This window comes from Dendropsophus ebraccatus, chromosome 1 (assembly GCF_027789765.1).
Source record: "Dendropsophus ebraccatus isolate aDenEbr1 chromosome 1, aDenEbr1.pat, whole genome shotgun sequence".
NCBI lineage: Eukaryota > Metazoa > Chordata > Amphibia > Anura > Hylidae > Dendropsophus > Dendropsophus ebraccatus.
Genome location: NC_091454.1, coordinates 33589532 through 33604276, shown reverse-complemented (window position 1 = coordinate 33604276; position 14745 = coordinate 33589532).

Below are 14745 nucleotides of genomic sequence, written 5' to 3'. Positions count from 1 at the left end.
CCGTGACAGCACCATATAATGGGTTAAACTAGCAGCAGTAGTTGCAGCAGGAGATCAGCTGTCATACTTACAACTAATCGTCTGCGGTGTCGATGCTCATGCACCTGAAGCATATATTGTGGCCCCACTGTAAAAAGCCAACAGGGTAAGAATAAAGTCCATTAGTGACCGTTGGCAGTCACTAAGAGTTCAAAGAAATCTTTTACCCCAAATCTAAGTTGTTTGGTCAACTTCCGCTCCTTACACATGACTATAATGACCTGAAGAATAAATGGTATTCAGTGTTAAATGTTAAAAAATGTGAAATGTAGAAAAATGAAAATAATCAATTTCTGTATTCTAGATGTATTTACAGTGGTGCCTTGGATTACGAGCATAATTTCTTTTGGGACTGTGCTTGTAATCCAAATCCACCCTTAAAGCAAAGTAAGTACAGGCACATTATAGCAGGAATTGAGAAGAGGGGAAACAGAAGGACTGACAGAGACTGCAGAAAGCATCAAGGAATAAGCAGGGGCGTAGCTAAAGGCTGATGGGCCCTGGTGCAAAATTTTAGCTTGGGCCCCCCCCATCCAAGCTGATCGGGCGCAGTCAGAGGCCAATCTTTGACTCGCCAGATGAAAAACTTCAACTCCCATCATTAACTGACAGTAGAACATGATGGAGGCGGTAGTGCTACAACCTGGAGAAACAAAAAACTGCAAAACTATAACACTCATCATGAGCTGACAGCCGGCATGATGGGTGTTGTAGTTCTGCAACCTGGAGAGCTACAGGCTGCAAAACTACAACTCCCATCGTGAACTGTTAGCAGGTCATGATGGGAAATGTAGTTCTAGGGATAATCTCACCTGTCCAGGTTCCTGCTATTCTCTGGGGATCTGGCCTTTTCTGGTCAGGTCTGGCTCCTGTGTATAGGGGCGGGCCTAATCACTCTTCTCCTTATTACACTGAGTAGAAATCCTAAAAGGCAGGAGAGGAAGCCCAGGGCTCCTGCCAGCAGTATAGTCAGCTGTATCAGCAATTGCTGATACAACTGAATAGGGAGGGAGACAGGACCAGGACTAGGACTAGAAAGCAGCCCTGGCATACAAAGCCTCCTTTTAGCCCCCACAAAATATCATAATTCCCCCCACCCCATAAATAATAAAATTGGTGGTGCAAGTTGCACTGCGGTGAATTTTGTTGTTTTGGGTAACTTGCTCACATATACTGTACATGGGTGCTATGCATGGCTTTTTGGGCATCAGATTCCCGCTATCCGGCCGCTCTGTGCAGCGGGTGGATACAGCAGGAGGACCGACTGGAAAACTGGAATACAGCCTATGGCTATGGCTGTATCCCAGTTTTGTAGGCGGTCCTCAGGCTGTATCCACCCTCTCCACGGAGCGGCCAGACAGCGGGAATCTGATGCCGAGCGTTCGGGTTCATACGAACCTGAACCTCGGCAGGTTCGGACCATCCATAATGTATGTATGTGTGTATATATATATATATATATATATATATATATATATATATATATACACACACACACAGGCACATATTGTATATACACCCAGGCACATACATATAGACGCATACAGTCACCTGAGTACATATGGTCTGGCACATATATACCCATTCAGAGACACATATGCTGTGCACACAAGCACATACAGTCACATAGATGCACATGTATACATAGAGACACATACAGTCACATATACACACAGAGTCAGGCACATATACACACACATGCTGTGCACACAAGCACATAGAGACACATACAGTCACATGCACACAAGCACATATATACCCATATACACACATGGTGTACACAAAGGTACATACATACATACAGACCCATATACACATATGGACATGAACATACATACAGAGACACATACAATCACATATACACATATAGATAGACATATATACCCATACAGAGACACACACACACACACACACACACACACATGCTGTACACAGAAGCAGATACATACAGTCAGGTACATACATGCCCATACAGGGACACACATACACAGAAGCACTTACATGGTCCTCCTCTCCTGCCGGGCAGTCTGTGGGTGGAGCTTCCTCCTGCAGGGGGCATGTCTCCTTGTCCTCTCCCCCATTGATCAGCGTCCTGGGACCTGTAGCCACTAGCTTTGTGCAGCACAGCAGCAGACATCAGGCTCGTCCTCCTAGTGCCATGTAATGGGTTCGGGCTGTCAGCAGTGTCTGGCAGCCGTCCTCAGAAGATGCTTAGGCAGCATGGGGACGAGGAGGGGGGCCTTGGGCAGGAAGGAAGGGCTGTCCCCTGCGCTGCCTGTTACTTTTTAAATGCAGGCCCCCTATGAACTGACAATCTGGTCAGCACAGTGGTCTGCCAGATTGTCAGTCCGGGCAGGGAGGGCTAAGTGCATTCCTCCCGAACTTGCTGTGACTATCACAGCCAGTTCGTGAGAACTACACACAGAGTGACAGGAAGTGGTGAGGGGGTCCAGCGGAGCGTAGGGGCCCGGTCGCCATGGCGACCGATGTGACCCCTATAGCTACGCTACTAGGAATAAGCAGGGCAGATTTGGGCACATAATGCAGCACCCTCTGTCCAGGGAGAGAGGTTACAGCTATACAGCGATTAACTCCACAGTCCTGTCCCCTCATGCAAGCCCCAGCCTGAAGTGGATCTGCTATAATTTGGAAGGTGAGGGAAACTTCCTGGGTCAGAGTACAGTGCTGTAGACCCTGCTATGCAGACCATGCCCCTCCCTCACTCCCCCTCCTACCCAGTACAGGGAGCTCTTAAACCAAAGTAATGCACTTAAACCAAGTCACAATTTTGAAAAACTGTGAGCTCTTCTTGCAAAACGTGATTAATCCAAGTTACTTTTAAACCAAGGTACCACTGTACTATGCAATTTATATGTACTGTAAATAGTGCCACATAAAATAAATGCTAATTCTTGGTAATGAATCGTCAGCTATCTAAAAGAAATGTAACCCAAACAAATACCTTTATAAATCACTGACTAGACTTTTTTTTTAATAAAAATAATTTCTACAATAAAGCTATAAATGGATAAAAACTAAAATTGAAATGACATCACATATAAAAATTAAATGTTCATGTTAATACCACTGCTCTTGGTTTCCTTGGTAGTATGCATACTGCTAATATAATTTGAACATATAGATGCACCCAGCACAGACTATTAGTGGGTCAGTCAAAATAAGGAGGGTCAAGGTTGTATATGTGACAAATACCTGTTTAGAGATCCAGCTGGAAAGGTGACCATAACACTTGTAGTGTATTCACTAATTTAAAAAATGTATTCCCCTAGGGAGCTAACCTTACATGTGAAGTTCAAACCAACTGTTAGCGCCAAAACACTGGAAAGATAGGCAGACGAGACAAGAACAGTAAGCCCTAAGCAGAACCCGGCCAATGTCCCTGACTACTTGCCACAAAATAGCCCTAGGCGACTGCAAGCAACCACGGTGCAATCAAAGTCAACAGTCCGGGTCGGCAACAGTGGGCAACTAAGTACAAAGCAACAGGCAAGAGAAAGGTCCAGATACAGGCACAAGGTTCAGGGCAGGCAGCAAACAAGGATAGTCCAAGCAGAGAAAGCCAAGGGTCAAACACAGAAAGACATACAATACAAGCTGAACAGCAGTTTAGAACTGCAATAACCAGTAAGGACTGCAGGAGCTGAATACAATTTATGCAGGATCAGGGACTCAGTCCCTGCAGCAGATTGGACCAGCCCCTGATCCTCAACAAGGGTTAACTCTGAAGCTGCTAGGCAACAGCAAGCAAGACGGGTGGGGCTGAACAAACCTAATATACACCTGTGTTCAGACAGGGCTTTGGAAACTGCACAGAAACAGAAAGTCCTGACAGTACCTCCCCACTTATGAGGGGACTCAGGACCCTCACTCAAAGGACCTGGCTTAGAGGGATTGCGAGCATGAAACTGGCGAATGAGACAAGGGGCGTGAATATCTTTGCTTGCGACCCAAGTTCGCTCCTCTGGGCCGAACCCCTTCCAATGGATGAGGTATTGGACAGAGTTCTGCACTCAAGAATTTCTTCTTCTTTAGGAGAACACTCAGTAACATTCAGCGCAGTGCAATGAGCAGCACACTTGGGCCCCCATTTGATTAATTCCCTGGTGGACCAATCAAATACCGGATTATGTTGATCCAACCAGGGCAAACCCAAAATAATGTCAGAGGATAAATTATCCATAAGAAAAAAAATCAAGAGTTTCAGTGTGAACAGAGCCTACTTGTACATCAAGGTGAAGGGTGATGTACCAGACCTTACCCCGGGCCAAAGGGGTAAAGTCTGCACCAGTTATAGTCAATGGACATTTAAGCAACAGAGGGCATATCCCCAAATTTGAACAGAATGCAGAATTGATAAAATTGGCAGAAGCCCCAGAATCAACATGAGCATAACCTGAAATGCACCTGTCACCCAAGGACAACATGATAGGCAACATTAATTTGTAATTATCCCCAAAATATACCTGAGCGCCTGAGTGACTCCCTCGATCATCACTCAGATGATGGAGTTTTTCCACCGGTCGGTCAAGCCTAGAGGAACATTCTCTCACACGGTGACCAGGCTTGCCAAAGTACAGGCAGAGGTTTTACTGAAGGCAGGTGAGCTCGTCTGGTCTTGGAGTCCACACCACCAAGCTGCATGGGTTCGTCTTGAGACAGAGGAACAGGAGGAATACACTTAGGAGCAGAATTAGCAAAGGGGAGATATTTAGTAGACTCAGAGGTGCCCTTGTCCCTAAGTCTGTCAACCTTGATAGCCAATGTCATAGTTTCCTCTAGGGTGTCAGGGGTAGGATACCCTACAAGTAAATCCTTAAGCTGATCTGACAACCCCAATCTGAACTGACACCTAAACGCTGGATCATTCCACCCAGATGGAACACACCATTGACGAAACTCAGCACAATATTCTTCTACTGTTCTCATTCCCTATCTCAGAGTCGTCAATTGTCTCTCAGCTACTGCTGCCCTGTCAGGATCATCATATGGTAGTCCCAGTGCAGAGAAAAAATGGTCCACAGAAGTCAATTCAGCGGCCTCTGGAGGCAAAGAAAAAGCCCACTCCTGCGGGGGTCCTTGCAAGAGGGACATAATAATGCCCACCCTCTGGCTCTCATCCCCAGAGGACTGGAGGCGCAGTCGAAAAAATAGTTTACAGGCTTCCTTGAAAGTTCGAAAGGCTTTTCTGTATCCTTTGATATTTTCAGGGAACTGAACCGGAGGTTCTGGGGAAATCGCAGCAGTCACCATAACCTTTTGCCTAGGGAAAGCCTCCTGTTGCTGCACACGTTGTGTAAGGTCCAAGACACGCTGGTTTAGACCTTGCATTTGTTCCACTATGGCCTTTATAGGCTCCATAGCTGGAGCTGAATACAATTTATGCAGGATCATTGACTCTGTCAGCAAATTGGACCAGCCCCTGATCCTCAACACAGCTCACCTACACAGCAGAATTGTTAACTCTGAAGCTGCCAGGCAACAGCGAGCAAGACGGGTGGGGCTGAACAAACCTAATATACACCTGTGTTCAGACAGGGCTTTGGAAACTGCACAGAAACCTCAAACTCAGCGCCTTCTCAGATGCACAGCCCGAACCGAGGAGTGCCAAGGCACAGTCCTGACACCAATAAAAATATAATACATATAAAATGTATATAAAGGCTAAAAATACATATGATACGACTGTTGCAATTTATGTATAGTAATGTAATGGAACATTTAATGTTATAACACCAAAAACACACTTTATCACAAATTCCAATATAAACAGATGTTAACAATAATAATACAAATCATGCCCTTTTTTCTTCTATGTATTTTAGAGTATCATTAACCTCTCAGGACCAACTATAATGACACAACATAGCTATAGCCAATGTGATAGAGAAACCATACTACTTACAATGAAAAGGGTGTCACACACACACACCTAGCAGCATTTTTATTTATTTTTGTATACAGCGCTAGTGAGCATATCACACGGTGTCTATGGAAGGGTGTAAATATACACCTGGTGTAAACTGCCCACAGCAACCAATCACAGCTCAGCTTTCAGCTCTGGTAAAATATAAGAGGAGCTGTGATTGGTTGCTGTGGTCAGTTTACACCAGGTGTATATTTACACCCTTTCATAAATCTCCCCCAGTGAGTTAATATAATTTATGATGTTATAAGACAGCCAAGGTATATTTTTATGTGACAATGTGGCAAAGATGAAAAAATGGAAAAAGTTAAAAGTAAAATGAAAATTGATGGATCGCAGGACATTAGAGATGAGTGAACCTGGAGCATGCTCGAGTCGATCCGAACCCGAACTTTCGGCATTTGATTAGCAGTGGCTGCTGAACTTGGATAAAGCCCTAAGGCTATATGGAAATCATGGATATAGTCATTGGCTGTATCCATGTTTTCCAGACAACCTTAGAGCTTTATCCAAGTTCAGCAGCCCACGCTAATCAAATGCCGAACGTTCGGGCTCAGATCGACTCGAACCCGAACCTGGTTCGCTCATCTCTACAGGACATTAATATGAAAAATGTATTCTAGTTTCTTTCAGAAAATATAGTATGAGATGGAGAGTAGCTGATACAGTTTTAAAGCTATAGGATATAAGTGGAAACTTTGATTTACAAATAAAACACAAAACGCTATGAACCTTATATATATAAGGTCAATACTGCCATATATAGTATGCTTATAAAGTTTTATGTATGACTGCAGGCGATATATAACAGATCTCCTTACCTCAACCTTGCACAAAGCGTCCTGCAACAATTTTTATATAACAGGAACTCAACTAAGCCAAAACTGGCGTATACAATATGTTTAAAAAGTATTACTTATAGTGACAGCCGGTATGATACAGAGTCTTGTCTTTTTTTAAATGTTGCGCAGAGTGCAATAAGGTGTCCTGCAACACGAAATAGGTGTATACAGGAAATTTATACACTGCCTGTCTGTCTAAGTAGCTGATGTGCTGGTAGTCTATGCACTGTATGGTCGGAGCTATATGCTGTGCTGTGTAGTAGCCCTAAGAAGAGCTTTTGAGGTCTTGCCTGCCTGAAATCTGTGCAAACCCTTACTGTCCCTTACTCCAAGATGTCTCCCTCAACTTATCCTGCAACAATTAGAATGTAAGGGCAAATACATCTATTGAAGCCTATTCTTCACTATAATCAGCAGCCTGTCTGTCTGTGAGAATAAGCAGCTGATGTGCTGGTAGCCAACATATTCACTGTCTATTAAGAGCTTTATGCTGTTCTGTGTATTGTAGTAGCCCTACAAAGGGCTTTTGGGGTCTTGCCTGCTTCAATCAGCTAAAATCCTCACTGTCCCTACTCCGGGACCTCCCCCTCACTACTGTAAGTTCAAGATGGTACTCTATCTGATAACGAGCAGCAGGGGCTGAGTTGTTATAGTTGGTGGTCACATGAGTAAGCCAGCCAATGAGTGAAGATGCTGTTTTCGTGATGCCTACATGCTCCTAGGTAGGACCTGTCACACCCTCCCTGCATAGTTATTGGCTAAAAAAAAGCGCCAAACATGGTGGGAGGAGAAACTAATTTTTCGATCTAAAATGGGTATATCGAATAGTGTAATATTTGATCGAATAGCTACTCATCTCTAAGCTTAAAAAAGTCTGTAGTGAACACCAGAAATGTTGCTGCTGTGAGACAATAAAACTCTAAAAAGATCTAAACACATCAAGACTCGGCCAGTACAGAGTGTCACGGCTCAATGTGTCCATCAATCAAGAGACTTAGATGACTTAGATGACTGAAAGTTATAATGGCAGTGACACTTTAATATATCAGACTTCCCACTAAAGTGCTGTTTGAAAATCCTGCTGCATAGGCAAAATCCTCAGCTTCCCCTGTGCATTTTACTGTTTCCAAGTCTTTGTTTCCATGTGTTGGAACCAACATGGACCACATCCTGTATAAAGTAAACTGAGCTTTTGTAAATGAGGGGGCTCCCAGAGGCAATGGAGTGGAGACTCATAAATGCTGGACAATGCTAACTGGCCATCTGAGTGACAACAGTGAACTCAAACAGCAGGACAGCTTTTCTGCAGTCGTAAAGCCATAAACCAGCCCCTGCAGCTGTACTTTAAAGCCTATTTATAAGAGACACCAGTGGATGGGTATAACACTTCCAAAAGAGTCATCAAAAGGACAGAGACCTTATTTTACCCAAAGGACGCCACCTACAGGAACATGTTTACCTCTACATTATTGTCTTTAGAATATGAAGGAACTGTGCTGATTGGCTGAAGCAGTTTTGGAGGTGTTCCAGGGATGGGCAATGTGTGGGCTATGTGTGTTTGTGTGACTGGTATATAAGGTTACACACAGATAAATAGTTAGGCACTTCCTACCTCCCAACATCCCTTCCTATCACCCTCTCTCTTCCCTTATACTTCTATCCATTAGTCTCCCCTTTCGTAGATATTTATGTTTTCCTCTTTGTAATAAACCCCTTAAAGGGGCACTTCGGCGCTAAGAAATTATTCACAAAATAACACACATTACAATGTTATACAACTTTGTAATGCATGCTATGTATGTGAATCGCCTTCTTCCCCGTGTTCCCCACGTCCCTTCCCCATGTGCCGCGTCATCAGCTGCTCAGCCGCGATTGGCTGAGCACAGTTATGCTCAGCCAATCGCGGCTGAGCAGCCGATGATGCAGTAGAGGGGGGCCGGCATCAGGGACGGCTGCAGCAATTCGGCCGACCTCCCAAAGATTACGTAGTTGACAGAAGATCGGGGACGGGGGCGACACACGTCAGGTATGTATGGTACACTACACTTCCGGGTCCACGTGCGGGGGTGGGGGAACACAGGGAAGGGGGCGATTCACATACATAACATACATTACAAAGTTGTATAACTGTAATGTGTGTTATTTTGTGAATAATTTCTTAGCGCCGCACTACCCCTTTAAAGATCCAGTTGTCCTTGATCAATTAATACGGCACCCCAAAAACCTAAGCAGATTCTACACCATGTCCACACAATAATTACAATACATTACTAAAGGTATTTTTCCTCGATATATAGACTTTGAATCTAGTAGTTTTATAAATAAAAATATGATCAAGAACTTGATATAGTTAATAAAAGGAGTCTTAGTAAATTACTTATTTTACAAATGATATTATTTTCTTGCATATGATGAGATTTGATTTTTTGGTTAATTTGTAAAATCATAATGGTCTATAAATGTATAAATGAGATGATAAATGAGAAGACAGCCTATTGACAAAAGGTAAAATTATATCTAATAATAGAAATGACCTCCTATAAATACATATTATAAGACAATACTACTTTTTATACACTTCTGTATGATATTGAGCAGCATAGTTTTTTGTTTATGTGTAGAATATATATATATATATATATATATATATATATATATATTTATTTATTTATTTTTTTTGTAGTATTTTGCATCGGTGTGATAAATACTACCTATAAAAATATTAAGCAACTTCTATGCCTAGATGTTATGTTTTTAAACATTTTTTGTATTTATTTATTATAAAATAATCAGAATGGAAAAAAAAAATATTACGATTAAGTATATTATATATCTATAAAATAGTTGGTATCTATATTTGCTTGAAGCAAAATCTTTTCAGGTGACTGCAATTCATGAGTTTGGCCTCTGAGCGCCGCTGTTTGACCAAGAGAAACCTATTCACATATACTGCAGAGAAGGATATTCTGTGCTCTTATTATACATAGAACACATCATCTGTTTATATATTGTTATTCCTGGATTCTACACACTGGACATACATTGTTTAATGTTTTTGGAAGAAAATGGACCTTCAAGGATGCATCTTGTACAAACAAGAGGAAAACACTCAAATGGCAAGTAACCTTTTATATGCTTATGTTCTTTGCTATGTCATTTAGTCCCCGGCCAGATTTATGATTCCATTGCAGAAGAAATTAGGAAATAACAGATCCCTTTGGATTAGATATTACTGCCAGAGGGGAATATTTCTACACATATGGCTAGTAAAAATCTTGATGTTAAAAACAGGGTAGACACAGGCACAGGATGTGGAGCAAAAGATTCTTCATTTCTAACCTTTAACCCCTTCCCCCAATATGACGTCCAGGGACGTCATGAAAAGCAGTGCCAGAACGCATCATGACGTCCCTGGACGTCATGCATTCCCTGCCTCCCCCCTCTTTCTCTAGTTGAGATCGGGCAGTGGGAGGAGGCTGTGTCACACATCCTTCTCCCGCTGCCACTGCCCAGAGAGGAGCCGCGCTCCCCCTGAGCAGTTAACCCCATAGACGCCGCGGTCGGCGCGACCGAAGCATCTATGGGGAGATATGCTTATCTCAGCCGATCGGGTGCCTGGGAGGAGGCTGCGGCACATGCTGCTGCGCTCCCCCCAGGCTCCCCTTCTCTGTGGCCGCCCCCTCTCCGTGCTCCCCCATCCTGAGCCGCCCCCCCTGCCGATCGGGTGCCTGGGAGGAAGCTGCGGCGCACGCTGTTGCGCTCCCCCAGGCTGCCCGTCTCTGCTGCTGAGCCCGCCGAGCCCCCCGTGTGGCCAACACCTCCCCGTGCTCCCCCTTCTCCCTCTGCACTTTCTCTCCCCCTCCCGGATCCGCGCGAGTAATCGCGCGACTCCGGGAGGGTAACCATAGCAACCCAGACGCTTCCCAGTGCGTCTGGGCTGCTATGATTTCTAATGATCAAGCCCCTGCACTGAGGCAGGGACCTGATCATTTGAATGATCTGTCAGTGTAACACTGACAGATCATTCAATATATAATGCATTACAGCACTGATCATGTGCTGTAATGCATTATAGATGTGAAAAAGTGAAAGTAAAAAAAAAACACTAAACACATACATACATACATACATACATACATAAATAAAGAAATAATTAATTACAATAAAGAAATGAAATAAATACATCATAAATAAATAAATAATTAAAATAAATATATATATATATATATATATATAAATTAAATAAATATACACATTCCTCATCCCTCTTTATAAATGATCCCTTATAAATGAGATACACATATTTGGTATCGCCGCGTCCGTAATGACCCCGTCTATTAAACCGTTTTATTAATTATTCCACCCGTTTATTGCCATTAAAAAAATAATTAAAAAACTAACAAAAATGACAACTTTTTGTTAATTCCGCCCCCTAAAAAATAAAGGAAAAACCTATAAAAAAGTCACATGTACCCAAAAGGTGTAGCACTAAATATGTTAGCTTATGCCGCAAAAAAAGGCCCTCACATAACTCCATTGGTTAAAAAATTAAAATATTACCAGTCTTACAATATGCAAGACATAAACAGTTTTTATAGTATAAATGCCATAAACTATAACAAAAGCTATATAACATGGATATCACTGTAATTGTACCGACCTGACGAATAACGATAATATGTCATATGTGACGTATAGTGAACGACGTACAAAAAAATGATGAAAAACTGCTACTCAATGTAGATTTTTAATCATACCACCTCATAAAAACTTATTAAAAAATTATCAGGGTGTCACATGTCCCCCCCGAATGGTATCGATGGAAACGTCAACTTGTCTTACACAAAGATTATGGCACCCCAAGGCCTCCGTGACATGGTATAATGGGTATAAAAAAAACCTGAAATTAAAAAAGGCCCCAAAATTCACCAGGTCTCTGTCATGTCTGAGGCCTGTGGTTGAGTCTGGTGACGCACTGCAGACACATATGGGGGATTTCTAGAAACACTGGAATAAGGAGAATAAATAGAGAATGGTATTTCTCAGTTAGTATTTGCTGGGTTAGAGGAAAAAAATGGATTAAAATGGAATATCTGCCAAAAAAATGAAAATGTTAAATTTCCCCTCCAACTTGCTTACATTTCTGTGAAAAATCGAAAGGGTTAAAAAACTTATGAAATGTCACTTTGAATACTTTGAGGGGTGCAATTTTTACAGTGGAGAGATTTATTGGGGTAACTAACATACAGGCCCCACAAATCCACTTCAGAACTGGACTGATCCCTAATGAAATCAGAATTTGACATTTTCCTGAAAATTTGAAAAATCACTGCAAAATTTCGAAGCACTCTAACATCCTAACAAGAAAAAGGACGTTCACCAAATGACATCACCATAAAGTAGACATGTTGTAGATGTTGCATTAATAATTAGTTCATGTGGCATGCCTATCTTTCTTAGGAAAAGAGAGTTTTGAAGATAAAGAAACATACATTTTTCAAATTTTTTGCACAAATGTTGTGTTTTTCACAAAAAACTGCTGAGTGTATCAATCAACGTTTACCACAAACATAAAGAGGAATATGTCACGAAAAAACAGTCTCAGAATAACCGCGATAGTTAAAAGCATCGCAGAATTATAACTACATAAAGAGACACAGGCCAGATTTGCAAAATAGGCCCTGGTCATTAAGGCCAAAACAGGCTGCGGAGGCAAGGGGTTAATGGTTGGAAATATTTGCAGGTTATAAATGACTATACTCCAAATATTGCTCATGAAATAGCTACAATGCAAATAATTGAACTGATATCAAAAGCATGAAACTGTGCCTTACACACTGCAGGGGAGCCAACCATTAGTAGCAAATAACTAAAGGCATCCAACCCTTATCAGAACGTTCATTCCTTGGATGAAAAAATCACTTGCATTAGAAAAGCCATTAGATCAAGCAACATACACCTCTTAGTAAAGCCGGTGTAGACCTGCTATGGAAAATGTACACCTGCTATGGAACAGGAGTAGTTTTTTTGCCTGTTTCCAGGTGTAAACCTTGATAAATTAGGCGCGGGAGGAGGCATTACCGCCTCTCTCACCTTCCCTTCAGGTAAGTGAGGGTTATGGCTCGCATACGTCAGAGAAATGGCAAGAATCTACGCCTTCACCTTCTCCTTGGCGTACGCCAGAGTGAAACCTTAATAAACCTCCCTCATGGTGAAATAATTACGAATTATTAACTTGTCTGTGCAGACAAGCCAAGCTTGATAGAGAAAAGTCATTGGGGGACATTTATCAGAAGCTTTGCGCCTTTTTAGGTGAATAGTTGGATTTATCACCCATTTTTGGTCTAAATTGTATTTATGAACCAATATTTAACGGGCCAATATTTTTTAGATGCGACTGTTTTTTTTTAGATATGCCTGTTTTCAGTATTCAGCCAAAAAAAATCACATAATCCGGACTTTTGCGCCAACATTTTCATTTGCAACTCTTTAAAAAGTCGTACAGACTCGTGCAGGCCTAAATTTGTTTTTGAGAATATTTTATTCACAAATTTATGAAAAGTTTGTTGAATTAGTCCTATTTGGCTGAGTAAAAAAAAAACAACAACACACTTTAGACTAAATAAGAAATGTCCCAATTTTTTAAATCAGAAAACCAACCAAACGGTCAATGCTCCTGAGCTATCTATAACAAAATCTACTTCTATCTCTGGAGATTCTGCTCCTTAACCTTGACTTAAGCTCAGGATCCTGGGACTAGCGCCGCACTTTTATGTCAGAGCATGCTTGCTCCTCGCCCCCTGCTCACTGTCTTTGCTATTACATGCAAAGACATTGAGCACGGGGGGGGGGGGGGAATCAATGGGAGGGGCTGCCCGGAATTACCTTCTCAATGACAAGGTGTCTCTAGTGCTATTCTAGTGCAAGACCTTCACAGCCTGGAAATATCGGATGATAATGGCAGTTCACAATATCTCATGAAACGTACATAAAAGTGAACAATTTACTCAAGACCTCAATATTCAAGCTTTAGACTCTAGTAATGGACTAGAACTAATTCAAAATCTTTTTTACTGTACTCTCGTCTTTGCATATGTAGATTACCCAGAGTATATTAGTATTAGAGACCAGTATATTATGAAAGCAAGATAAGTCAGTTGTGGAAGACAATAGATCAGACAACATGCTATGGTTTCTATTTAAACATGTTTTGAACCACCTATAACACTACACTCGCCTATGTGGCCTCTAAGGAAAAAGACCTGTAGATGATTTTGTAGTTAATTACAAAGAGCTTCATCAATGTTATTTCTTGAAACCTCTAAATTGTTATTCTTTGAATTTTGGCCACTTACGCAATAGCATCGGGGTGCCCTAAGTAGAGATGATTGAACAGCGGAAAACCTTAGGTTCTATAGAACTCGAACCTTGGCGAACCTTCCGCATTTGATTCTCAATGCCTTCCCAATCTGTGGGGAAGGAGGAGACAGCCCGGGTGCCGCCTGGAAAACTATTACCTAGGCTGAATCCTGGAATTCCAGGCAGTACCCGGGCTGTCTCCTCCTTCCCCATCGACCGGAAAAAAAAAATCGAGAATCAAATGCAGAAGGTTTGACAAGGTTCGAGTTCTATAGAAGTTAAGATTTTCCGCTGTTCGATCATCTCTAGCCCTAAGCAAGCACAGTAGTTTCTATACTTTCTTTGCTGAGCAGGAAAACAAGTTACAATCTGACAGGAGTTTAAATATTATGCTCTACAATGAATAATAACCAACAATATTTTCATGGTCCCATATTTTCTATTTGTTTTTATTATGTATAATTTGTGTATGTGTAAGTTTATTATTGTTTACTGTTTAAGTCAAATAAATTGAGTGAGTACAAAAGATTGTGATTTTTGTCAACTGTGTATTGTCCCACA